This window comes from Stenella coeruleoalba (genome assembly GCF_951394435.1).
Source record: "Stenella coeruleoalba genome assembly, chromosome: 15".
In the NCBI taxonomy this organism is placed as follows: domain Eukaryota; kingdom Metazoa; phylum Chordata; class Mammalia; order Artiodactyla; family Delphinidae; genus Stenella; species Stenella coeruleoalba.
In genome coordinates, this window is record NC_137161.1 from 65,645,199 (window position 1) to 65,671,914 (window position 26,716).

A 26,716-nucleotide genomic window follows, 5' to 3' on the forward strand; every position below is an offset into this window, starting at 1 on the left:
TTGAAGGTCAAGACTCTGATGCTTCAGTAAAATAAGCATTTATCAACATTGTTATGGGTGACATTGTGTCCCCTCAAAATTCATACGTTGAAATCTTAACCCCCAGTACTTCAAAGAGGGATTGTATTTGGAGATAGGGTCTTAAGTGACATAAATAAATAAGTTAAAATGAGGCCATGCGGGTGGGTCCTAATCCAATATGATGGGTACCTTTATAAGAAGAGGAAATTTGGGCACAGACAGATGCAAAAGATGACGTGAAGACACAGGGAGAAGTCAGCCATCTACAGGCTAAGGAGAGATACCTCAGAAGAAATCAACCCTACCAATACCTTGATCTTGGACTTCTAACCTCCAGAATTGTGAGAAAATAAACGTCTGTTGTTTAGGCCACCCAGTCTGTGACACTTCATTATGGAGCCCCAGGAAACTAATACAAACATCTAGCTAGATACTACATGGGACCCCCAGGTATACAGGGCAAGGGCTTTGCTCTTTAATAACAGGAAAAACCATTTACTAATAAAAAAAATCCATTTATCCAGCATGGGCCCTTACCATATATGTATTTGTTTCCTAGGGCTGCCATAACAAATTACCACAAACTGGGTGGCTTAAAGCAATAGAAATTTATCCTTTCACAGCTAGGAAGCCAGGAGTCTGAAATCAAGGTGTCTGTAGGGTTGATTCCTTTTGGAGGCTCTGAGAGACCAACCGTGCCATGACTGTCCTCTGGCTTGTGGAGGTTGCTGGCTATGCCTGGTGTTCTTTGGCTTGTGTGCCCATCACTCCAACATCTACCTTCATCATCACATCACTTCTTTGTGTCTCTGTCTTTTTCTGTCTCTTCTAAGGACATTCTCATTGGCTTTAGGGCCCACCCGAACCCTGTATGATTTCATCTTAATCCTTGCCCTAATTATACCCGCAAAGACCATATTTCCAAATAAGATCACATTCCAGGGTCTGGGTGAACTTTTCTGGGGACACTATCCAACCTACTACACCATATTTTATTTATCTTATTTTAAAAATTTACCTTATTATTATTATTTTTAATAGTGTGCTCGGGGCACACTATCACCTATTCTGCCTTTTATTAATTTTTATTTATTTATTTTTGCTGTGTTGGGTCTTCGTTTCTGTGTGAGGGCTTTCTCTAGTTGTGGCAAGCGGGGGCCACTCTTCATCGTGGTGCGCGGGCCTCTCACTATCGTGGCCTCTCTTGTTGCGGGGCACAGGCTCCAGACGCGCAGGCTCAGTAGCTGTGGCTCACGGGCCTAGCTGCTCCGCGGCATGTGGGATCCTCCCAGACCAGGGCTCGAACCTGTGTCCGCTGCATTAGTAGGCAGATTCTCAACCACTGTGCCACCAGGGAAGCCCTACCTTATTTTTTTAAACGTTATTTAAGTTTTGAACATTCATGAAGAATGTACAGGTGAAGAAATGGAAGTTCAGAGAGGTTAAGTTATGTGCCCAAGGTCACACCTCTGGTACGTCATGGACCAGGATTTGAGCTGGGCATTCTAGTTCCAAGTCTCCATGCTTATACTGTTACTCCGCTGTATTCTGCTGTTGTGCCGTATACTGTTATATGCTGTGTATCTGTTATACTTCTTCAGGAAGAAAGGAAGAGTAGAGGGTCACCCTCTACTCTCGCCCAAGCACCCACTGGTCTGATCTCTATTACCATAGCTTAGTTTTGCCTGTATTAGAAGTTCACATAAACGGAATCAGACAACATGCAGTCTTTTGTGTCTGGGCTTCTTTCACTCAACATAACCTTTTTGAGATTCATCTATGTTATTGAATGTATTAGTTCTTTGTTCATTTTTATTGATGAATATTATTCCCTTGTAGGAATATACCATGATTTGTTTTCGATGAACATTTGGGTCATTTCCAGGTTTTGGTTGTTCTTGATAGAACTGCTGTGAACATTCTTATGAAAGTCCTTTTGTGGGCACAAGTTTTGATTTCTCTTCCATACCTAGGAGTGAAATGGTTGGATCATTTCAAGTGTGTTGAACTAACTGCCAAACTGTTTTCCACAGTGGTTGTTAACATTTTCCCAGCAAAGTATGAGAGTTCCAGTGGTTTATCGTACTCAACAGTGGAGTTACCAGTCTTCAATTCTAGCCTTTCTGGTAGCTATGAAGTGGCATCTCATTGCAAGTTTAACTTGCATTTCCCAGAAAATTCATACTATAGGGCATCTTTTCATACGGTCTGTTGGCTATTTGAGTATCTTCTTTGTGAAACATCTGTCTAAGCATTTTGCCATTAAAATGTTTTATTATGGGTTGTATGACTTGTTTATTCTGGGTACCATTTCTTTGTCAGATATATGTACTGTGAATATGTTCTCCCAGCCTGTGACTTGCCTTTTCATTTTCTTAATGATGTCTTTTGAAGAATAGAAGTTTTTAGTTTCGATAAAGTTTAATCTGTCATTTAAAACTTCTTATTGTTAATGCTTTTCTATCCTGTCTGTGGAATCTTTGTCTAAACTGAGATTTCAAATATATTGTCCTATGTTTTGTTTAAGAAGTTTTTATATTTTTAGCTTTTAGGTTTAGTTAGGTTTGTGATCCATCTGGAGTTAAGTTTTGTGTTTGGTGTGAGGTAAAGTTTGAGGGCCCTCTAAACCCACAGTTAAACGATTTATTCATGTGCTATAAAATAATGATATTAATAATGGAGAGAAAAAGAGCAACAACAATAGAAAACGAATAGGTACTCAGGACACTGGCAGGTGCAAATGACAGAAAATCCAACTCAGTTTAATAAGGAAAGGAAGATGTATTGGCTCATGTAACTAAAAAAGTTCAGGAGAAGAATTAACAGTTCATAATTGATTTTTATAAGTACCAGGACATGGAAGAATTGGACAGCGATTGATTCAAGTAATTTTAGAAAAGTGGTGAACATACAGTTATGGCTGGATCCAGGGGCTTGAATGGTGAGATCAGCATTTAGTTTCTCTCTCCTCATCTCAGATCTTCTCTCTTCTGTGTGGTCTGCATTTTCTGGCAAGCTCTTCCCTCACGGTGATAAGAAGGTTACGAGCAATTCTAGGTTTATGTCTCATCCTATCAGCAGCTGCAACTTCTCAATAGTTTGATGGATTACATTTTACTGATTTTTAAAAACTGAGCTTCTAAAATGCTTTGGTCTAGGGTAATAGCATCTTTCAGCTTGTGGCCAATGCCCCAGAGGGCATGGAGGACCTTGCTCTCAGGTTATCCAGGTATGAGTTTGGATTCTCTCCAACTCTCTAGCACACGTCTTTTTCCACATTGAAAAGCCCTGAGTTTTTGGTAGGTCCCTGTAAAGCAGTGATTCAGAACTATGGAGTCAGATATATTCAGTTTCTACTTTCACATTGTACTAGCTGTGTGACTTTGGGCAAGCTGTTTGACCTCTCTGAGATTCAGTTTCCTTATCTGAAAAAAGGGGAATAATAAATAGCACTGCCTTTTAGGATTATTATAGAAGGAAAATGGGATTTCCACAGGGGAGATAAACATACAGGCTCAAGCTTTAATACTTCAGACTAATCACGGTAAAGAGAATTTGGAAATATCTAAGTTATAGACTTCAAGAGAGGTTCAAGGAGCCACGCTTCCACTAGCTCTTGTGTGTTCTGTCCAGCAGATACTGTGCTCAAGCATCACTAACCAAATGAGAAATGATGCTTTGATTATATAAAACACTGTGCCCATCGCCTCCCCCAGATTCAGGGCTCTCAGGTAAAAACTGGAATGAGAACTGGGGGCTCCTAGTTCCTTAATCCCTAACTTGAAGGCAGCTAGTTGGTCAAGGCGAGGTTGGTCAGACTTACCACCCAGACACGAGCATGCAGGCAAGGAGCACAGAGAGAAATTCTGGCCGGTGGGGATGGGTGTTTCCTACTTGCAGATAGAAAAGGAGAGATGGGTCTGCAGCGCTGACGCGCTGATACTTGAAAAACAAACCAAGAGGGAAAGAGGCAAAGAGGGTGGGCTGTGCATCGCGCGCTGGCAGCAGAGGCTAATGCCGTTTCCCTGCCCACTAGGGAAACCGGCTCTCACCCATCTGAGAAGCAAGTCTGGGCACTGAGAAAGGACCAGATCTCTACCCAGAACTTCCTTGCAATGGGTGAAGGAGAGAAGGGAAAACAACTCTCTCTTTAAGAAACGTTTTCATTCAAAGCAGTTTTATGACCTTTGAAAGCCAAACTCAAATTAACATAGTGTTGCTAAGTAGACAGACTTTCCTGCTGGGTCTTCTATCATGAATAAACACCATTCATTTGTAATTAGCAGCACACAGCTGCATAAGGGCAATTAATATGCTAACATGGATTAAAACTGTAGGTCTTCTTAAGAAGGCAAAACATCAAGGCTTTCTTGGCTTCAAGCCTTCTTACTCCGGTTTTGTGATTCTGAAATAGAAGGAGCTTTTTCCTCGGCTCTTTTGTGATCTTATGTGTACCCGTGTGCGGAATATCAAAGTTTCCTTAATGCAGGGGCATTGCCAGGGAGCGCAGTGCCGTCGGCCACCTTCCCTTCTGGCCCCTCAGGTTTTTTTTCTCTATCCGGAGGCGCTATTGGCTCATGTAATTGGAACGTCCAGGAGAAGATTTATCTCACTGCAAATTTTACTTTGGTTTCATTAACTATTTGTGATTTGTACTTGCCTCTTTGCAGAAAGGGTTCTAAGGAATCTATTATGTGGGTAAGCTCGGATTTCCAAAAGTCTTTTATAGCCCTTGCTGGGAATGCTTTGAGAAGCTAACCTCCCCCAGGGCAGCAGAAAAAAAAGCAGGCTGGGAGTTAGCTTTGCCATCCTTCCAAAGGGGACACGGCGTTTGGGGTTGGCAGCATCTTTTATCTGTGGGGTAGAGCCGGACCACCCTCACCAGCTTCTGATGTCAGCAGCTTATAGGTCATTAATCAGCTACTGAAGCTGGGCCCCGGAAGACCTTTCCCAATAGTTCTGTGGGACGGTTTCTTTAAAAAGATGCAATTTTCAGATGTATGAGCTTTTGTAAGAACACATGCCTTGCATATGTAAACAAGAGCCTACAATCTTACTTCCCCCTCTCATTTCCTGGGCCAATCCTTTTTCACCGCATGCAGGGAAACCTCAGTTTTGGTCAAAGTATCAAGAATTCTGAATTACAGGAAAAGCATCCAACTCCACAAGCCACTATGGGACAGCCACGATGTGGCCTGTGAGGTGATGGTGGGAATTTCATCAGTGTGGGAGGCCTTTAGCCTCTGCAGCTTGATGTCATCGGGAAAGAACAAACACTGTGGAGATTGCAGATCCGAGTTCCAGTCCTACCTCTGTCACTTAGGAGCTGTGCGCACGTGGACAACAAATTTAGCTCCTCCGGCCTCAGTTTCCTGAGGATGACATGCTCTGCGCAAAGGATGCTATGTCAGTTGTACTTTGCCTGGGACATAAACGAAAGCTCAACAAATAGTTTTAATTACCACAAGAGGTAGCCAGGAACAGTGGAGTGAGCTTTTGGAGTCAAACTGACCTCGTTTTAAAGCCCAATTGCTCTTTTTTTTTTTTTTTTTTTTGCGGTACGCGAGCCTCTCACTGTTGTGGCCTCTCCCATTGTCAATAAATGGCATTAAAAATTCTCTAGAAGGAATCAATAGCAGAATAACTGAGGCAGAAGAACAGATAAGTGACCTGGAAGATAAAATAGTGGAAATAACTACTGCAGAGCTGAATAAAGAGAAAAGAATGAAAAGAACTGAAGACAGTCTCAGAGACCTCTGGGACAACATTAAACGCACCAACATTCGAATTATAGGGGTCCCAGAAGAAGAAGAGAAAAAGAAAGGGACTGAGAAAATATTTGAAGAGATTATAGTTGAAAACTTCCCTAACATGGGAAAAGAAATAGTCAATCAAGTCCAGGAAGCGCAGAGAGCCCCGTACAGGATAAGTCCAAGGAAAAACATGCCAAGACACATATTAATCAAACTATCAAAAATTAAATACAAAGAAAAAACATTAAAAGCAGCAAGGAAAAAACAACAAATAACATACAAGGGAATCCCCATAAGGTTAACAGCTGATCTTTCAGTAGAAACTCTGCAAGCCAGAAGGGAGTGGCAGGACATATTTAAAGTGATGAAAGGGAAAAACCTACAACCAAGATTACTCTACCCAGCAAGGATCTCATTCAGATTCGACGCAGAAATTAAAACCTTTACAGACAAGCAAAAGCTAAGAGAATCAGGACGTGGAAGCAACCTAAGTGTCCTTCGACAGTTGAATGGATAAAGAAGATGTGGCACATATATACAATGGAATATTACTCAGCCATAAAAAGAAACGAAATTGAGTTATTTGTAGTGAGGTGGATGGACCTAGAGTCTGTCATACCGAGTGAAGTAAGTCAGAAAGAGAAAAACAAATACTGTATGCTAACACATATATATGGAATCTATAAAGAAAAAATTGGTTCTGGAGAACATAGGGGCAGGACAGGAATAAAGACACAGACGTAGAGAATGGACTTGAGGACACAGGAAGGGGGAAGGGTAAGCTGGGACGAAGTGAGAGAGTGGCATGGACATATATACACTACTAATGTAAAATAGATAGCTATTGGGAAGCAGCCGCATGGCACAGGGAGATCAACTCAGTGCTTTGTGAACACCTAGAGGGGTGGGATAGGGAGGGTGGGAGGGAGGGAGACGCAAGAGGGAGGGGATATGGGGATATGTGTATATGTATAGCTGGTTCACTTCGTTATAAAGCAGAAACTAACACACCATTGTAAAGCAATTGTACCCCAATAAAGATGTTAAAAAAAAAAAGGCAATCTGGCTCCAGATCCCAAATCCTTAACCATTGGGTTGTATGAGTTTGTTCCCATCTTGCAACTTTTAAATGTTTGTAAATGGATTCAGAAGGAAATTGACAAAAAAGAGCACTCTGGCCATATTGAATCACTGTGTCAAGGGCTGGATGCAGGCATGGACTTCCTGGTGTGACCAGGGCACCTTTTAAGGGCCAGTGTCGGAGACTGGGCTCTGAGTGGTCTGGGGAAAAGAGGCTTCCTATCTGAGGTCACACAGGGTGCAGAATCTCTAGGTTTGGAAGACAGGGAAATGGTAGGGAGACCAAGTTTTGGGAGTAAGTCCCAGGGGTCAGAGTAGGATCAAAGTTGGGACAGTGCGGGGAAGAATTCATTCAGAGTCGTGTGGCCCAGGCTTTCAAAGAGCAGGATCCAGATTCCCTCAGAGGTTCCAGAAAGCAGGAACTACTGGGCACTGTCTTCAGGGAGCCTCTGCTGGATGAATCTGAACTAAGGCTTTGCTATTTCTCTCCATCCTGAGAGAGTCCCATTGGCTTGGATTAAATGGGAGGAACAGCCTGCTATTATTGGCGTTTGCACTGTAATAATCAGGAAAGGCTAGCTGTGCTACAGTAACACCCCAAAATCTCAGTTTCTTAAACAATAAAGGCTTCTTTCTTTTTTTTTTTTTTTGTGGTACGCGGGCCTCTCACTGTTGTGGCCTCTCCCGTTGCAGAGCACAGGCTCCGGACGCACAGGCTCAGCGGCCATGGCTCACGGGCCCAGCCGCTCTGCGGCATGTGGGATCTTCCCGGACCCGGGCACGAACTTGCGTCCCCTGCATCGGCAGGCGGACTCTCAACCACTGCGCCACCAGGGAAGCCCATAAGGCTTATTTCTTACTCCTGTCACAGTCTGGGCAGCTCTCCTGGTGGTTCTCTTCTAAGCAGTGACTCAGGGATCCTGCCTCCCTCCATCACGTGACCCTGCCATCTTCAACACAAAGCCTTAATGGTTGCCACAGAAGGGGAAAAGAGAATGTGGGTGGCCACTTGGGTTTTGGGGGGCCATACCCGGAGGTGGCATTCATCACTGCTGTATACCTCCCGCTGACAGATCATGAAGGGCTGAGTAGATCCTGTAAGGAGATGGGTTTTACTGCAAGAGCAATAGGGGGCTAATGGGAGGACTCAGGAATGGGGGAGCATGACCGTTTTTGCAGTTCAGAGCCTTTGGCTCCAGTGAGTTGCACAAGGGGTAGGGTGGGAGGAGGCCGACAAAACTCTCACCTTTCCTCGTCCTAACTGAGAGATGCTGGATGAGCACAGGTGATCTAAAGTGGGATATGAATCCTTCTTTGAGTACATGACTTCTAGGAAGCCTGACATCACAAGCTAGGGGCACATGTCCAATATCTGGCTCGTAGACATGCCCTGTTTGGCCCTCAGAAAGGTCTTTTAAGTTTATTTTTAAATTTTGAAACAGTGGACAGCGTTTATGAATCAGGGGATTTCACACAAAAATCCAGATGTCCAGATGTATTCGTTTGCCTGGACCGCCATAACAAAATACCACAGACTGAGGGGTTTAAACAACAGAAGTTTATTTTCTGTAAGTCCAAGAGCAAGGTGCCAGCATGGTTGGTTTCTGATGAGGCCTTTGCCTTTGCAGGAGGCTGCCTTCTTGCTGTGTCCTCATGTGGCCTTTTCTCTGTACATGTGTGTTCCTGGTGTCTCTTCCTCTTCTTATAGGGACACCAGTCCTTTTGGATTAAGGTCACCCTTATGGCCTCATTAAACCTTAACTACTGCCTTAAATAGCCCTGTATCCAAATATGGTCACATTGAAGGTTAGGGTCTCAACATATGAATTTCACCATAATTTCAGTTCATAACAGCAGATTTCAGTTATCCATTGAACAAATGTTTATTGAGCACTTATTACCTGCCAGGCATGGTTCCAGGTGCTTAGGATATAGCAGTAAATAAAGTAAAACCTGTAAATAAAGTAAAAGACTTTTGGGGTAATATAGGTGAGAGGTGATAAATGCTGTACGAAAGAATAAAAAGCAGAGTAAGGAGGGCTGGGGTGTGGGGAGGGCAGATGGCAGAGGGTAGTTAGTTGGAGTGAATCTCATTGAGAGAGCGTAGATTAGAGCAAAGACCTGGAGGTGGTGAGGGAATGAGCCATGGGGATGCCTGGGAAAAGAGCCTGCCAGGCAGCACGTGCAAAGGCCCTGAGACGAGAGTGTGGCTGGTGAGTTTCAGGATCAGCAGGGAAGTCAGAGTGACTGGGGTGGGAGCAAGCAGGGTGGGAGTGATAGGAAAAGAGGACACAGAAATGGTGGCAGTGGGAGAGGAAGAGCAGATCATGACGGGCTGACAAGCTTTTGTCAGGACTTTAGCTTTTACTCAGAGTGAAATGGGAAGACTGCTCCCCTAAAAGAATCAGAAGACTAGGCTACACGGGACCCAGTTGGACCCACTGGACCCAGAGCTCAGAAGCAGCTTTCTCCTTGGCATTTCCCCTCCTGTTTGCCGCAGTCTCTGCTACTCCCTGCTGCACCCACCCTGGCCTGCTTCACTCACAGATGTTTCTCATATGGCCCCTAAAGGTATTTAAAGATGCAGTCCCTGTTGTGCAGATTCATGTGTCTCAGGCAATGGCATTCTTGGGAATTCCTTTGAGCGAAAACTTCTTTCTGGTTTGCAGAGAAAACACGTGCGTCACGGGGCCGCTGCTAGTCTGGACCGATGCCGGCTGTATCACAAGTCGTTAGAGGCATATTGAATCTGGTGTGGAAGGATCCATCATGACCCCCCCTTGTCAACTTGTCTCACACTTCAGAGACTCCTCCCACACTCTGTCTTGGAAGCACTTGGCACTGATGTGGGGCTTAATTAAAAGAACCAGCTTCCCTCCACTGAGAATGGATGGGCTGGGAAGAGGACACGGGACTCCCCAGTGTCCTCAGCAAGGCTGGTTGAATTGGAATGTTGCCAGGGCTGGGGCTGCATCGGGCACTTGGAAAGCTGCACGTCTTAGGAGGGTCAGCTTACAAGTGGACATGCCTTCACATGGGGTAGCTTTGCTGTAATCTCCATGGGGGCAGAGGACCCTGCAGGACTTTTAAGTGCTATGATCCTGGCCCTGAGCCCAGCCCTGGGCATTGGAATGAAGGTTAGGGAGGGGACATGATCATAGAAGAGATGAACCTGAACTACAAATATTGGTCAGATCCCCTGTCCTCAGCAATGGCGTGAGGTAGAGATTTTTGTCACCATCCTCAGAGTAATGACATACCGGTGATGATTTAAACGAGATAATGGGATATTTTCAAGACTTTAGCCAGCGGTTCTCAGCTGTGGTTGCTTTTTAGAATCATTTCAAGAGCTTAAAAAAATTGTTGCATTGGCCCCATCTCAGGCCCATCAAACCAGAGTCTGTGGAGCAGCTTGGACATTAGGATTTTTAAACTCCCAGATGATTCTAAAGTGCAGCCAGGATGGAAAACCAGCACTTTGGTCACTTGGGCACCATTTTTGTGATTTTTGTCATATCCGACCCCAATACAAAAACAAAAACAAGATAATGTTCTCAGTGCTAGCTATTTACCATCGCCCGCCAAAGACTGTGGGCCGGAGGCCACTCTGTTAGAGAGGAAGATTAGCAAGCATCAGGGGACACCAAACCAACACTCCCTTTCAACACAAACAGGAACGAACACATTTAAAGGGGGACACCCTTCTTACTACCAGCTCTGGCGTTACTTAATCCCATGGCCAGGCGCCCCTCGTGTCATCTCCGTGTGTGCCCATCACCGGACGCGTGAGCCCTACACTCGGGAAACGCTGAGAGAACGCGTGTGCCTGGCGCCCGGGCCAGAATCAGGTCTTTCCCTCCCTTTTCCCTTTCCCTCCTTCTTTCTTCCTCTCCTTGCTTTTCTTTACCTTGCTCCCCTTTTCTTTTCCTTGGGTTTCATCCTTCTCCTCCCTTTCCCCCTTTCTTCCTCAAATTTTACATAATCACCTGTAAGTGACTGCACCCTCCTCTCCAGCCCTCTTCTCGGGGCTCAGCCCCTCCATTGCTTCCTGGCACATGTTACCGCCGCAGCCCCCAAAGCACGAATCTGAGCAGGTCTCTCTCCTGTTCTAGAACCTCGGTGGCCTCAGACCTTCTCTTGCTCTCATGCTTGAGCCCCCTCCTACCAACCTTCTCCTCCAGGACCTTCCCACCGGCTGGTGAGGTCCACTTTCCAAGCCCGCAGGGTATCCTCTGTCTGTTTACTCATGCTGTTTCATCTGCCCGAATGCCCACCCTCCTGCATCCCTTTCGGTCCAAACCATATGGGATCTGGGAAGCCTTCCAGGGCTCCCTTTGTGCACTGCCTTGAACACTTTACCCCGAAGCCTGAATGGCCCTACTGCTTCCAGTCCTGTGTGGACTGGAGTGGAGGGGTTGAAGGCGGAGGCTCGAAGCTATACCGCCTGGTTTCTATTCCTGCCACTGCCACTTGCTGACGGTGATCTTGGGCAAGTCACTGAACTGTCGTGTCTCACTTTCTGTGTTTGTGAAATGTGAATCATAACTGCACTGACGCCACAGAGCGGTGGTGTAGATGAAGTGAATGAACGCCCAGCGCCTAGCACGGTGATGATTAGGTGCGACAGTTGGTGCACATGTCTACCCTCTCTGAGCACTCTTCCTGGGCAGGATTCTGATCCATTCCGCTCCATGCCACCCATGCTCTGTGCCAGGCCCCGTACAGACGTACACTCGAGTGAAACACCCAAGGAGGAGGAGAGAGACTCAACCCTCGTGACAGTGGCAAAGGCTGATGTGACAGCTGACTCCTCTCGCCATTGCGGACCTGTCCGGGCTGCCTCACTCAGATCCCCTGTTGTGAGGTGACACAGGTGTCCCGGGGACCTTCGGGCGTTATTTAGATGGCACGGCCAACTAGTAAATTGTCTCACTGGCCCCCCAAAGCCTCCTCTCACATGTCATTTTTCCAGGAATCCCAGCGACCCTTGTTTCTCCGTGATGCCAACTGGATGATAGACTGTGATGCTCCCTGCTTCCCCGGAGCCCTGATGATTCATCCAGGGCCCCAAATCTTTCTTCGTCTGTGCTGCCTAGGGAAGTGATTTCTGTATCTGAAGATTGTCTGCCCAAGGCAGGAGCCGGCCTGCTCTTTCTCCCTTGCTGTTTGGAGAGAAATTAAATAACCAGGAGGAAGTTATCCCATAGCCGAGGAGCAGAAGCCAGCAGGTCTTGGAGCCTGGTGGGAAGGAGAGAACTGTAATCCCCTGTGGGGAGAAGTGGCTGGGGAACCTTCGTCCTAAGGAAGCAGCTGTGGATTTCACGGGAGCTGGGGCTGTTGGCTGTCACTGCAAAACCCTAAAGGCCCCGGGAAATGGGAAAGAAAGAAGAATGTTTATGTCCCCCTTCCTGTGTGCCTGCCTTCGTTTAATTTGATGCTTGCAACAGAAGTTAGCAAATAGTCTACACTTAAGTAAGTAGAAATGGAAGCTGAGAGAGGTAAAGTGACTTGCCCAGGGTCACTCAGCTAGTAAGTAGCTGAGTTGACATTCTAATTCACATCTGTCTAATGCTCTCTTTACCATCTCATGCTGCCAGAAGAGACAAAGCACCTAATGGGGCCAGAGAACTAGGACCTTCTGGGGCTTCCTCCACTGCTACTACTGCCACCCGACGTTCAGTGACTATTTATTATACGCGCTGTGTGCGGAGCACGCATTGTTTCCTGTCACCCACCCGCCACCCTGTGAAGGTGGCAACATTACACCCACTTCACATCTGAGGAAATGAAGCTCACAGCGGTGAGGCGACAAAGCCCGGGGCCACCTGGATTTTTTTCCCATTGTGTCCCATTTCCCTTAACTGCTTTTCCCCCTATCGGTGGGAAGCTTTGGGGGATGTAATTTTATCTCTACTTGCGGTAGCCTGGGAGGCCTCTTAGCACAGGGCCAGGAAGAGCCCTGGAGCGTCCTACAGAGCAGCAGCTTCCCCACCATGCTTCATGGGGCTCCAGGGGTCCACAGAGTTGTCCTAGGCAGTAAGGAGAGGGGACGGGAGCAGCGGAGCTCCGGGATCATGATTCAAAACAGGCAGAGCTGCCTTTCCCTCATCTGTTACGTGAACTGGGCTCCCACAGCCCATTGCAGTTGGGGAAAGCTCTCTACAGTACGGCATGGTTGCAAGCTAGAGTCAGACAGCCCTGGTTCAAATTCTTGCTCTCCACTCACTAGCTTGAGCAAGTGACCTCGGGCAAAGTACTTAATCTCTCTGTGTCTCAAGTTTATCAACTGTAAAATGGAGAAGATAATAATAGAACCTGCCTTACAGGCTTCTTTTGAGAATTAAACGTGCCAGCACGTGCAACTGTTCTGTCTGGAACATAGTAAATGCCAGTAAGTGGTAGCTCTGTTCCTCCCCATGCCTCAATTTACTTAATCCAAAATGTCACTTTGGGCAAACACTCATTTTCCAAAAAGGATGGAAAAGATCTAAACCATTTATTCTTCCATCCAATCAGCCAGCCAACTGGCTTAACTGTTGTTTGTGTACCTACTATGTGACTACTGCTGTGTCAGGGGATCGAGTTACAGGAGTGAAATGAGGGCAGGGTGCAGAATAGTCTATGCTCTCTGCCCATGAATCTGCTCATCCACTGTCCATCTGTCCACTTGTCCATCCATCCATCCATCCATCCATCCATCCAAGTATTCACTAAGTGCTGTGTGTCAGGTGTATGCAGTGACCTGCTTGGGTATTTCACCGTATCTCATACTTGCTTCTAAGTCTGCATCCCTTCCCACACCACTTGGCCTTACAGGTATTCTTAATCTTGGCTCTAGCACCTTATATGTCCTCCTAGTCAGCTGGGTAGCCCCAAACATGCGGCGGGCAGACTGCCAATAGAGAGGGTGAGATGTCAGTTACCCCAGGGGTTATGGGTGCGGAGTATGGGGTGGACCTCTTTACAGGCACTTCCACGCTATTTTATTTTGTTTTACATTGTGGTGTGTTGCATAATCCCTCATCTTGTTCTAAATGTCCTTCTGAATATAGGAAAAAAGAATGTGTCCTAAACACAGGACAAGGGGCATCCCCAATGAGAGGGGACATACGAAGATTGGGAATCGATCCCCACATTGCACAGCAGGTTGACAGAGTGACAGGTTTTGCAGTCCCTCCTCTCCCTCCGTCTCTGTTTCTCTCCACGTGTACACGCATTTGTGTGTGTGTGTTAGTGACACAGCCACACTGGTATGTGCGCTTTGTGTGGAGATATATGAACATGTGAATGGATGAACAAGCATGCATAGGGTTGGAACACGTGCATATCTGAGTGTGTGTGAAAGTACACATAGGAACATGGGTGCCAGGTGCATTCATTGACGTGTAGGTGTGTGTTTCTATATGAGCCAGCATGCTGATGTGTGAGTATGGGTACATGGGCAGCTGTATCCACGAGCAGCTAATTTTCCCCACATCTATTACTCTATTCTTCTGTGGTGATAGACTTTTTGCCAGGTGTGTGGCTTCTCAGAACAAAGGCTGCTCTCCAGTCTCCCCTGCAGTGAGGCATGGCCATGTGACTGAGTTCTGATCAATAGGGTGTGAGCAGAAGTGATATTAGCAGCTTCCAGTCATGACTCTCCCCGTTCCTCTCTTTTGCCCACCCCTGCCCCACACTGGTCAGAATGAAGGTATGAAGATGAGCCCTCTTGGACCACACAGTGAAGGAAAGACCGTATGTGTGGAAGAACAGCAACACAGTGGGAGATCCTGGGCCTCAGGCACCTGGAGCCTTCTTACTGGCTCTGAACTACTTATGTCCAGATTGTTTCATGAGACAATGATGAGCTTCTTATTTAAGCCACCCTCTTTCGGTTATAGCAGCTACAGAAGCTGTACTAGGCTGTATCTGATGACAATGTGTGTATATGTGCATAGTTCTAGTAAAAGTAGTTTCCTCCTTGTAGAGTTTGAATGTCTCAAATCCGATACCTGCATGTTATCTGGTTAGAAGGCTCTGCCTGGAATCTTGTAAATTGTTTGGCATTTTTGAAAAGGGAAGGATGTGAGGCCCCAGTGTTGAGGACCCAGCTCTAGGGCCGTTTGAGATGCCCAGGAGAGTAAAAAAGGCATCCGCCTTCTAGTTAGAGATCTGACCACTGCCTGTGTGACCACAAGCAAATCCTCCGTTCTTCCCACCCAGGCTATGGTTTCTTTCTGCTAGAACGAAGGAGTTGGACTGTGTCATCTCTATGGATTCTTTCCAGCTCAGAGGTTATATGACGGCAGCTTTGACGTTATTCGGAATTCTCTTGGCTTCTGGTTCCCAGTAGTTCTCGGTATATTCCTAAGAAGATGTATCTAACTGGAAGGCATATGGGTCCTGATACTTCAGGTCAGCGGCTACGAGAGAGAAGTCCTGCAGCCAGCCACGTGCACAGAGGCCCATGGACTTTCGACTTCACATGCCCTGAAGACCCGCAGAATCTGGCTGTCTTAGCCCAAGATTATTGGTGAAACAGGCATGAACTTGTTCCATTGTGCTGGGGTGCAGAAAACCTCACCTCTCTTCATTTTTCTAAGTCAAATAAAATCGGACTCCGAGGCCCCACCCACATGACTGATGAAATGTGCCGTATCTGTCAGCACTAGGCTGCCCCCCACCCCGCCCCATGGCATTTTATCAAATCCTGGAGTTTATTTTGATGCCAGTGGGGGCTTGGTCCTCACCCATCTGTTTTGGGAGATGCTTTCCATAGTTGAGCTGTGGCTCAGATACAGGGACCTCCCTATAGCCTTTGCAGTCATGGTTCTTGGCCATCACCCCTAGGATCCAGGAGTCACCCGGTCAGAGGGTTGTCTCATCTAGGGCACTGCAGGTCTCTGGCGCTCATGGTCTGCCTCCCTCCACCCTCTGTGTCCTAGGATCTCCAGTTCTCCCCAGGGTGACACTATTCCCTCCTCCATTCACAGCGCCCTTCTCCTCTGGCTCCTCTATGACAACTCTAGCTTAATTCCATGGTCAGTCTGACCTACCCACTAAAGACAACAGTGGAACTTTCTTCTGAAGGACTCCTGGAATGCAAAGAAGTTCTGGACACTCCTTTTCCCCCCCGACTAGCCTAGACCTTCAACTGACATTGTCCCAGAGAAATATAATTTGAGCCGCATGTATAATTTAAAAATTTCTAGTGGCCACATTAAAATAGGAAAGCAAAATGGATGAATTTATTTTAATAATATATTTTATTTAACCCAAGATAGCCAAAACACTACCATTTTGAACATGTAACCAATGTAAAATGATTAATGGGCTATTTGACATTTGATTTTAGGGCTACGCCATTGCAACAGTGTGTATCTTATGCTTACAGTGTCCCTAATTGGGACTAACCACATGTCAAAAGCACACAACAGTCACGTGTGGCTAGTGGCTACCTTAGAAGAATGAGTGGAATCTTAGAACAATAAAGCAAAAACAGAAATGTGGCTGTTCTTTCAGGACGTGGGGAGAAAGAGAAAATTACTTCTCATCTTTCTCTCCTTGAGCAGAGAAACAAGACAAAAATTAATATCTCAATAGATTATCTTGACACATTAGGTTACCGAGAACAGAAATCCCTCAAAATAACTTAAGCAAAATGGGAACTTTTTTGGAAGGATACACGAGCATCTCAAGGAACACAGGAATGGGAAATACAGCATTTCAGAAACAGAAAGGCCAGTGGCGCCAAAGGCAGGTTCTTTCTATTTCTGTCTCTGTTCCTTTCTCTGGGTGTATAACTTTCTCTGCTGCAGGTTGTCTCTTGTCCTCTCTGTAGTAAGACTTTACTCTTTTCTCTCAGGGATTGGCTTTCTCCATTTTCCACCTCAGAGAGCGGGCTGACTGACCCTGTGGCCCTGAATTTACGTATTGCACAAGTCCAGTACTTGTGGACTTGTGCTAACTGACCCAGTCTCTTCATGAGTGTCAAGTCCAAATTTGTGAGAGGAGGAATTTGATGGGCTGATCTCAGCCAATGGTTTGGCTTCCCCTGGTCAGAGTTTTCCCTTATCCAATCAGATGTGTCCAGGGAAGGGTGGAATCACTCCCAGTGTTGGGATGACATCAGTGGCATCCCAACTGATGGACGAGGAGGCAGTTGTTAGAGAACAGGGATATGGGTTGGCAAATGCCCACAGAGCATCTACTTCAATGATGAGTAAGGAGTTGAAGCACTAAATGTTCAAGGCTGCTCATTTTCTACCCAGTAAAAATCCAACAGAAACAAAACAGCCTCCAGACTTTTGTATTGGACAAAAAAGGCAGCTTGAATACACCCACGTTCATAGCAGCATTATTCTCAATAGCCGAAAGGTGGAGGCAACCCAAATGTCTACCAATGGATGAATGGATAAACAAATCTAAGGAAATTCTGACACATGCTACAACATGGATGAACCTTGAGGACTTTATGCTGTGTGAGCTAAGCCAGTCACAAAAGGCAAACACTGTATGATTTCACTTATGAGATATCTAGAGTAGCCAATCGCAGAGGGAGAAAGTAGAATGCTGGTGGCCAGGGGCTGAGTGGGGGGGAGGGGGAAATGGGGAGTTGCTTAATGGCTACAGTTTCAGTTTGGGAAGATGAAAAAATTCTAGAGATGGATAGCGGTGATGGTTATATAACCGTATCAATGTACATAATGCCATTTAACTGTACAGTTAAAAATGGCAAATTTTATATTATGTGTATTTTACCCAATTCTAAAAACTATTGTCTTGACACCTAGGTTTATTTTAAAGACGTGGTCGTTGGTTAAGGGAATTAGGAAAAAGCAGATCTGCTTCCTCTGGGATTTTCTCTACTCTTACAAAGGAGTTGTTCCTGTATCACACTTGAGGTAATTAAATCTTTTTTGCTCACATTAAATTATACGCAGTTCTCTTCTTCTTTGGCCCAATTCTAAGGGTCAAAATTGTTCATTCTAAACAAACGGGAAGTCCAGGTGATAACATAGTCTTTTACACGTAGGTTTAACTAAAACAACTGTTCTCAGAATGGGCACTCCTTGAAGGGAGAATTTATGACAGGTTATAAAAGAAAATATATTAAGTTATAAATCTTTGCAATGTGTTTCTGCCTCGGGCCCACCTTGCTTGCTTTCTTTTCTGGTACAGTATCTAGGTGAGGGTAGAAAAGAAAAACCGGCCAAAGCCAGAGAGCTGAGCCTGAAGAGGGGAAGGAAGAAAAGCAGAAAGGCTGCCAGGGGTTGATTTATGAGGGAGTTTTAGGGAGGGCGGAAGGAGAGAAGAGAGACAGGCTGGGGAAAGGATTTTTGAGTTTTGCTGTGCACTATGAAGGTCTTTTCGCCTTGGCATTTTTAGCAAAAACTGCAGCAAAGATGTAAATTGCCTTTCAATTACCATTTATTTGAATGTCATAAGGAGATGAGGTAAGGCACAAGGTGACAAGGCTGCATCTGGGTCATGTCTGCATCCCGAGGACCTAGGAAACTGTCTCTGGCTGTGCTTGGGTCGGTTGGATTTGACAGAGGGGTGAGTCCTGTGCCCCTTCGTTAGGCTCCTGTCCTTATCGGCTCCTTTCCTCTCCTTACGCCACCCAGCATCTTGTGAAAGTCCCTTCTGAAGTGATCAACTGGAAGAAGCAAAAGCAGTCCCCTCTGTGAGGGAAAGACTGCGGCAATTATCACTTATGTCACCCCGGAGCTCTGTGAAAGAGCTGAAGCGAGGAAAGATAATGGTGGTGACAGAAATTATGTCGAGAATAGCTGTATATCACTTCATTTAGTACAGGGGGAAGTCAGAACGTTCATAAAGTCGATTTGATCTGAAAGCAAATACCTTAAGTCATTCAGACTCAGTCTTGTTGGACCGTAAAGCCACTGGCAATATTGTGTATAAAGGACGCTATAGAAAAATAAATTTTATTTATTGAATTGGACTTCAAGTAATAACCCTGCCACCTACTCTTGTTTTTCCTGGCCCTCCATGTCCTATGAATTTTAATGAATTACAAAAAGTTCTATGGCAACATAATCACTTAAACAAAAAGCTATCCAGGTAATAATACAAGCACCTTTATTAAGAAAAACTCATTCGCCTTTTAGGTTTGATCATTATTTTCTCACTGCTCCGATTGCCTTTCTCCAAAATCATGTTCAGAATAATACCGTTTTGTTTAAGGCTCCAGGTTTTCCTTGGAACCTACCGTTTGATTCTACAGGGAACTCACTCTTGGATGCTGTTGGTCAGATTCCTTCCACCTCCAAGCTCTGCATCTTGGCTTTTGGTGGTCAAGCCTGATGCTGTACCTGTCCAACCCAGCGCCTCCTTCTTACAGAAAAGATGCAGGGAGCTTGGCTGATCCCAGAATCCTGGCAAACCATAAAACAACACATTCTTGGAATCCCACATAACTGTTTAAGTCTTGCTTTCTCGATCCTGATTTGCCTGCATTGCCCCTTCTGAAGACTCAGCTCAGGTTGCACTTCCTCCAGGAAGCTCTCTCTGATTTATCCCCAGGCCTTTCCCAAAGGCTCTGTGCAGTGAGCGTTTGTTGAAATTGGGATCCTTGGGGTCTTTGATCTCCCTTTGTTTGAAGAATCCATCCATTCATTCGTTTATTCAACAATGTTTATTGAGAGTCTACTATGCTTCAGACACTGTGCTTGGCACTGCGGACTCAGCAGTGAATAAACTGGACACAGATTCCTTCCAAATGGAGCTTACATTTGAGAAGGGAGGCATAGACAAGTATATAAAGAAATAGACATATAGTATATGAGATAATAATAAGAGCTATGGGGGAAAATATAGCATGGAAGGGTGGTAACAAGTGCTGTGGGAGGGAGGTATTAGAGGGTTTTTTTCCCTTTTCTTCCAGCTTTATTGAGATATAGTTGACATATAAAGTTGTATAAGTTTAAGGTGTACAATGGGTTGATTTGATACACTTTGGTCTCACTGAGAAGGTGACATTTGAGCAAAGCCTAGGAGGACTTGTTCTTACGCATGAGTTTTGGTGGTGGGAGACAGAGCTGGCCTCTATCTGCGGAAACTCAACAGGTGAGATGCTTACTTTCCCAGCATGCCTTGCAGCCAGAGTGAGCCAAAGACTTTGCTTTAGAATCTGGAAAGTTAAAAAAGCTGGGACACTGGGGAAGCCATCCTGCCATAGCTGTGCCAGCAAAATGCTGGCTCCAGGGTCATGGGGCAGGAGTCCAGTGCAACTTATAGTGTCCAGTGCTGGAGTAGTGCTGTTAAACTTTAACAGCCAGTGTTCCCTGACTGCAGTCGCAGAGTCCTCATCATGGTAGATTTGAGGCTGAGATACCAGCTATAGCTGAGCCTCCCTTTTCCTGTCTGTTTTCTGAGCCTTGTTCTTTAGGCTCTCTGGTGCTTCTGTGGGCTCCCTGGTATTTTTCCAGTAAATTTCTTTTCTGCTCAAATAAGCCAAAATTGGTTTCTGTTGCTTGCAACCAATAACTCTGACCGCCTGCCACATCCCATTCCATCCTGTCCTGCCTCCATCAGTGTTTCTATCTCAATGTATTGTAATGCCTTGTTCATCTCTGTGTCTCTTGTTTACCACGAGCTCTTGAAAAAAGGGACCACATATTGATTATCCATTGTCATGCCTCTGGTTTCTAGCCTATGTTTGCCACATAGTAGGGGCTCAGTATTTTTTGTTTTGAATCTAGGAATGAACAAGAAAAGGAAAGAATGCATAAATGGAACTTCCAAGTCTGTGCGTTTCTTCACAGTATCCTTACTTTCAAAGTCCAGAAGCCATATCCAACCATGCCAAGGCAGCTCTGTTACTCAACTCTCGAGCCCGTCTCCTGCAGCAATCATGCAGATCAAAGGTGATTGCTTCTCCATTACTGGCTAAAACAGCCTTCCATTAGGGTGCAACTGCAGAACCCATTGCTTTTAGGAAAGGGAGAACAAATGTCAAAATGAGTCCTCAGTATCAGTTCAAAGAAGGGAAGGTGAAAGTTTATTGAACGCAGTATGCAACCAGGACTTCTGGACTCCATTTCTGTAGAGCCGATGATCTTGGGTGCATCATTACATAGGCCTCAGTTTATTCTTCTGTAAAATGGGGAGATTGAGTTTCTTTGTTTCTTTGTTCTGGGGATAGTCCTGTATATTTTAGAATGTTTAGCTGCAACCCTGGCCTATTCAATAGATGCCAGTAGCATTCCCCTAATTGTGACAAAGTCCCCAGATACTGCCAAATGCCCCCCAGGATGTAAAATTGCCCCCAGTTGAGAACCATTGAATTAGATGATATCCAAGCAGATTACAAGTTCTAGGGTTGAAGCAAGAGTTGGAGCTTGTTCTCTGCCATATTCTAGCACCTAGCCCCCTGTGTGGCATCATAGCAAAGCATTCAACACAAGCTGAGCAAATGAGAAGAAATATGTAGTTCCTTTCAGCTAGATAACTTCTTTAGCATCAAAAGAATCATGTAGATGGTAATGATACTGATTACTCATGTGAACACCCCTACTTGGGTACTATTTAGCATTCCTGGACAGAAATGGGCTAAGGCACTATTATAAAATGGATCCATCTTCCCACTTTGGCAAAAAATAGTGATTATAATTGTCAGAGATGATCCACCCAATCCTGAGAGCTTTCTCAACCATATCCCCCCCATATTAATTCTGAATTTTATGAATATGACAAAAAGGTTAGTTGAGAAGAATGAGTCTAAATTTTGGAATGAGACTTGTATACAGTTTATTGTTCAGTTAGCATAAAATATATATGATTATGAATATTAATTTCCAATTCCAAAATTGTTCATTATCTTTTGCTATGTGTGACTAAGAAAGTGGTTTCTATCCAGTCCATCCAGGACTTTCCTTCTTTTATTTTGCATCTTATACTTTTCTACTTTTGGCATTCGACATTGTCTGATAGGAATTGTGTTGACTTTATAGATCAATTTGGGGTCCATTGACATCTTAACAATATTAGGTCTTCTAATCCAGGAACATGAGATGTCTTTCTATTTATTTAGGTTTTTAATTTCTTTCAACAACGTTTTGTAAAATTTTGCACTTCTGTTGTTAAATTTATTCCTAAATGTTTTATTGATGGTATCGTAAATGGAATTGTTTTCTTAATTTCGTTTTTGGAGTGTTTGTTGCTGGTATATAGAAATGCAATAGATTTTTTGTATATTGATCTTATATCCTGCAACCTTGTTGAACTCATTTATTCATTCTAACAGTTTCTTACATGCAAAAAATTCTTTAGTGGATTTCTTTATATGCAAGGTTTTCTATATGCAAGATCGCAACATCTGCAATAGGGATTGTTTACCTCTTTTTTTCCTAGTGCCTTTTATTTCATTTTCTTGCCTAATTGCCCTGGCTAGAGCCTCCAGTACAATGTTGAATAGAAAAGGTAAGAGTGGATGTCCTTGTCTTGTTCCTCATCTGAGAGGGAAAAGATTCAGTCTTTCACCTTTAGGGATGATGTGAGCAGTAATTTTTTTGTAGCTGCCCTTTATCAGCTTAAGGAAGTTCCCTTCCATATCTAATTTGTTGAATGTTCTTACCATAAAGGGGTGTTGAATTTTGTCAAGTGCTTTTCCGTGTCTATTCAGTTAATCATGTGGTTTTGTACATTGTTCTATTTATGTGCTGTATTCCATAACTTGATTTTCAGTTGTTAAACCTACCTTGCATTCCTGGGATAAATCCCACTTGGTCATGATGTATAATCCTTTTTATATATTGCTGGGTTCAACTTGAAGTATTTTTTTAGTATTTTTACATCTGTATTCTTAAGAGATATTGGTCTGTAGATTTTTTTCTTTTGATGCCTTTGTTTTTTTGCATCAAGGTAATACTGGCCTCATAGAAGGAACTGGAAAGTATTCTCTCCTCTCCTATTTTCTGGAAGTGTTCATGAAGAAATGGTATTAATTCTTAAATGTTTAGTAGAATTCACCAGTGTATCCATCTGGTCCTGAGCTTTTCTTTGTGAGCAGTTTCTTGATTGATTATTCAATCTCTTTACTTGTTATAGAGCTATGCAGATTTTCTGTTTCCTCATGAGTCCATCCTGTTTTTATAAACGGTGTTTTACTGGAACACAGCCATACTTATTCATTTATAGATTGTCTATGACTGCTCTGATAAAAAAATTGGCAAAGCTGAATAGTTGGGACAGAGGCTATAAGGCACACAAAGTCTAAAATATTTACTACGTGGCCTTTTACAGAAAAAGCTTACTGAGCTCTCTTGCAGAACATGAGGTTTTAAAGGAAGGCATGTATTGCACAACAGTAAATATCCCATATTTAATGAGTATCTGTTAGGTTAAACCATATGAAATTGCCATTTGTGCAGGTCAAAAATGGTCAAATATTGGCAGTTACATATGGTCGATCTAATATAATTTGCCAAGCATATGAAAATTAATGGAATACAGGCTGTGCCCTCAAGGAGCTCCTGTTCGGTGGGGAACACACACACCCACACACACCCACACACACACACACACACACACACACACACACACACACACACACACACACACGCTTACCCCTAATGTCAGTGAATACCGTAATTGCTGATATAGAGGCACGAACTAAGTATCGCAGGAGCGCAGAGAAGTGTTGTGTAATTCTTCCCAGTAGTGACGAGAGGAAGCCGCTGGGAGCTGGAGGGGTCTCCGGAGAAGTGACTGTGTTTCTGGCTGCTGTGCATTTGAGCTGCACCTCAGAGGACATGCCGGGTTTCATCGGGTACAGAGGCATTTTCCAGAGTTTTCCTCGGGGTGGGGGTGGAGTTGACCTTGAGCCATAAGAAACATGCTGCATTTCTCCTCTTCAAACAGAATTGTGGCAGACAATTCAGTACCGGAAAATAGTTGCTTAGAATTACAGGATATTAAAGAGCAAGTGAGTATGACTCCCTAATTTTTTAAATGAAGCATGGAGGCAAAGTGATTTGCCCAAGGTCACTCAGCTGTTGACCAATTATTTTCTTGGCAGGACTAGAACCTGTTTCTCCTGACCATCAACTCAAGGCTGTTTCCGTTAGGCCATTTGGATGTGCAAGACGGCAGGGTCAGAAAAATCACTACTGGGGACACTGGTGACAGACAGCCCTGGGTTTGAGTTCTGGCTCTGTCACTTACTGACTCTGTCACTCATCACAGGGGTTTAAGAGCCTGAATTGCCTCATACATGGACCTCCCAGAGTAGAGGTTCAGAGCTCAGAGTCTGAAACCAGACTCTCTGTGTTTCATTCCAGCACCACTAACTATTTACTAGCTGTGTGACCTTGGGCACATTACTTAACCTCTCTGGGCCAGTGCTATGGGGATAATTATAGTACTTACTTCACAGAGCTGTAGAACTGAGTTTAGGACTAAATGCATAAGCCACATAGAATAATGCCTGGGACGTATAAAGTACTATATGTTAACATTATTACAATCAAAACAGTGGATTGTATGACTGTTATAAGGATGAATGAGGGTGATTAAGGTGAAAGCGTTTTCTAAACTTGTAAAACAATACAAGTAGAATTTATTATTATTCTCTATGTGAATTAAAAGACTGGCAGCCTGGAGAATGAAGTTGATGACTGTCATTTATTAAAGACTTACTATGTGCCAGGGACTTTATTTCTATTATTTAAGCAGCACAATAACCCAGAGACGGTGGTTATTTTTTTGCTGACAAGCGTGACAGGGTAGCAGAGCATAGGAAGAAAGAAAGTACACAGACTATGGGGCGGACTGCCTGGGTCTGAATCCTCACTCAGCCACTTACTGGCTATGTGAACACAGGTGAGTTTGTTAAACTCCCCATGCCTCAGTTTCCCAGTCTGGAAATGAGAATGATGAAAATAGTAGTTTCTGCTTTATAGTTTGCTCTGGGGATTAAATGACTTAGTTTCGTAAAGTGCTTAGGACAGTGTTTAACACAAAGTATTTGCTTAATAGGGTCTCTGAGGCCACTTAGTGGACAGGTCCTTGCATTCCTTGTCAAGGGCTTGCTATGCTGGAGCTCACAGCCCTGTCTTTGCTCTTCATTTGGCAATACTTTGGGAGCTCAGGCAGGGGCTCTGGGGCTTAGGGTCCAGATCGAGAAGTTGCAGACCACAGGCAAAAACTGGCATTCCTCCTTCCCTGACATCTCATTTTTCCATTCTTCAGCTGCTGTTTCTCAGTTGGCGAGGGTCTTGGTGTGCAGCATGTGGTATTGATCTTAAGATGTACCACTACTTTGTATCTCACTAAGAAAAAACATCACACTACCAATTAAGCTCTGACACATGCTAATCATTTAGAATTTTACTTTTATATTCATGAAAAACGCCTGCTAGCCTTTTTGAGACATAGATTTGAACACGTATCACTCTAATGGATATATCAAACAGAAAATGTTAGCAAAAGATGGTTTAGGATGGTCCTAAAATCTCCTCACGTTCAATGCACGACTCTTGTGAATCACTTTTCAACTCAGAGCCATCGGTGGTCAACAGTATCTGTGTTTTTCCACACAGTGTCAGCCTCTGTGCTGTTTGGAGTGCTGGTGATGTGGCATTTCCTACAAGAGAGCTCCATCGTTGTCACTGGGATCTTCTTCAAGCCGCTGACACTCATTCTACAAGGTTTGATGTTGACATTTTCTAGATCTTATCAGGTCGTTGTAATGAAAGTTTTCAGATAACAACCAAGACTCATATCCCTTCCTTAGATGGTCCTCAATAGTTTGTTGACTGACAGGTCAAGGGGTTGTTAGGTGTCCCGTCCTGCCATCTGGAGTGACAACCAAATTTGGACACACACAGAAAATAATACCTATGTCTTGAAGGCCACTGACCAACGGCCATGGTAAGATGCCATCAATAGTGATGCCTCAGACTGTCAGAGATGTTAAGAGGCAGGAAAAGATTTATATCCTAGAATAGATAAAATAAGGTGTTTTCCAAGAAGGTAACCACTCCTTTGTCTTTGCCTGGAAGGTGAACCCCCTTCCTAGTTTTATTGCAGAGTTTATTGGGAAGATAATACTAGGTGGGCCCTGAAAAAGTGAGGATAGGGGGGCAAGTTCTTTTGGGGGGGCGGCAGAAATGAGAAGGACAGAGAGAAGAGTAAATCCCAAGCATAGGAAGTTGGACAGCCTCTGTGAGAGGCTGATCCCTTCACAAGGCTTTGGGGAGTCAAGACCTCAGGGTGATGGTCAAGGTGCACCCACGGAGGTGTGCTTAGTCTCTGGGCTTCCAGCATCCTCTGGGGCCCATGGCCAAGCAAGACCCATCATAGTAGAGCTGCCTGACTCGAAAGAGTGAAGTGGCTCCCAGAATATTCCGCTCTTGCTAAGAACTTTGAGGTCCTTCCCTAGTCCTGGAGAGTGAGAAGAAGCTCTGATAATAACTGGAACTGAATTTCCCACCCGGCCAATGGGATGAGGCTGGGATTCAAATTTGATTTAGAGAAAATAAAGTACTGTGACAGTTTTTATCCACTTAATTTATAGAATAAGAGCTAAATTCATATCTGTTGCATGTCTGTTAAATATGTTAAAGAACGTTTTTGAATTGAAGAGCTGCTCTGGATGGAAATGATCCTTGAGTCTAGCCCCAGTTCCCCCAGAATTTCTCTCTGCGGCTTCATTGTGCTTTATATGGTATTTCTCAATGGGTAACTAATAGGCCTTTGGGGCTGGACAAATTCTGCACATTGCAGATTATTTTGCAATCAGCTACTTACGCTGTCAATCGTGTCTGCTTAGTCACTATGACAGCCCCAAATGCTCCCCACATTTCCAACCAACTGCATAAAAACATCAAATTCTCTGAGAGCAAACATGGGAGAAA

The 26,716-nt window shown here is 44.4% G+C and overlaps 2 long non-coding RNA genes across 2 annotated transcripts in view; both read left to right on the plus strand.

The window, feature by feature from the left end:
* Positions 1-17,730, plus strand: part of LOC307198706 — a 93,973-nt gene extending 76,243 nt beyond the window's left edge. Inside the window, exon 3 of the long non-coding RNA XR_013831674.1 lies at positions 17,630-17,730. This is a non-coding gene — a long non-coding RNA (uncharacterized lncRNA). The remainder of the gene's footprint in view (positions 1-17,629) is intronic.
* Positions 17,731-23,599: 5,869 nt separating this feature from the next.
* Positions 23,600-25,796, plus strand: LOC307198705. Its single transcript, XR_013831673.1, has 3 exons — positions 23,600-23,628; positions 23,721-23,784; positions 25,400-25,796. It is a non-coding gene; the product is annotated as an uncharacterized lncRNA (long non-coding RNA).
* Positions 25,797-26,716: the final 920 nt, after the last annotated feature.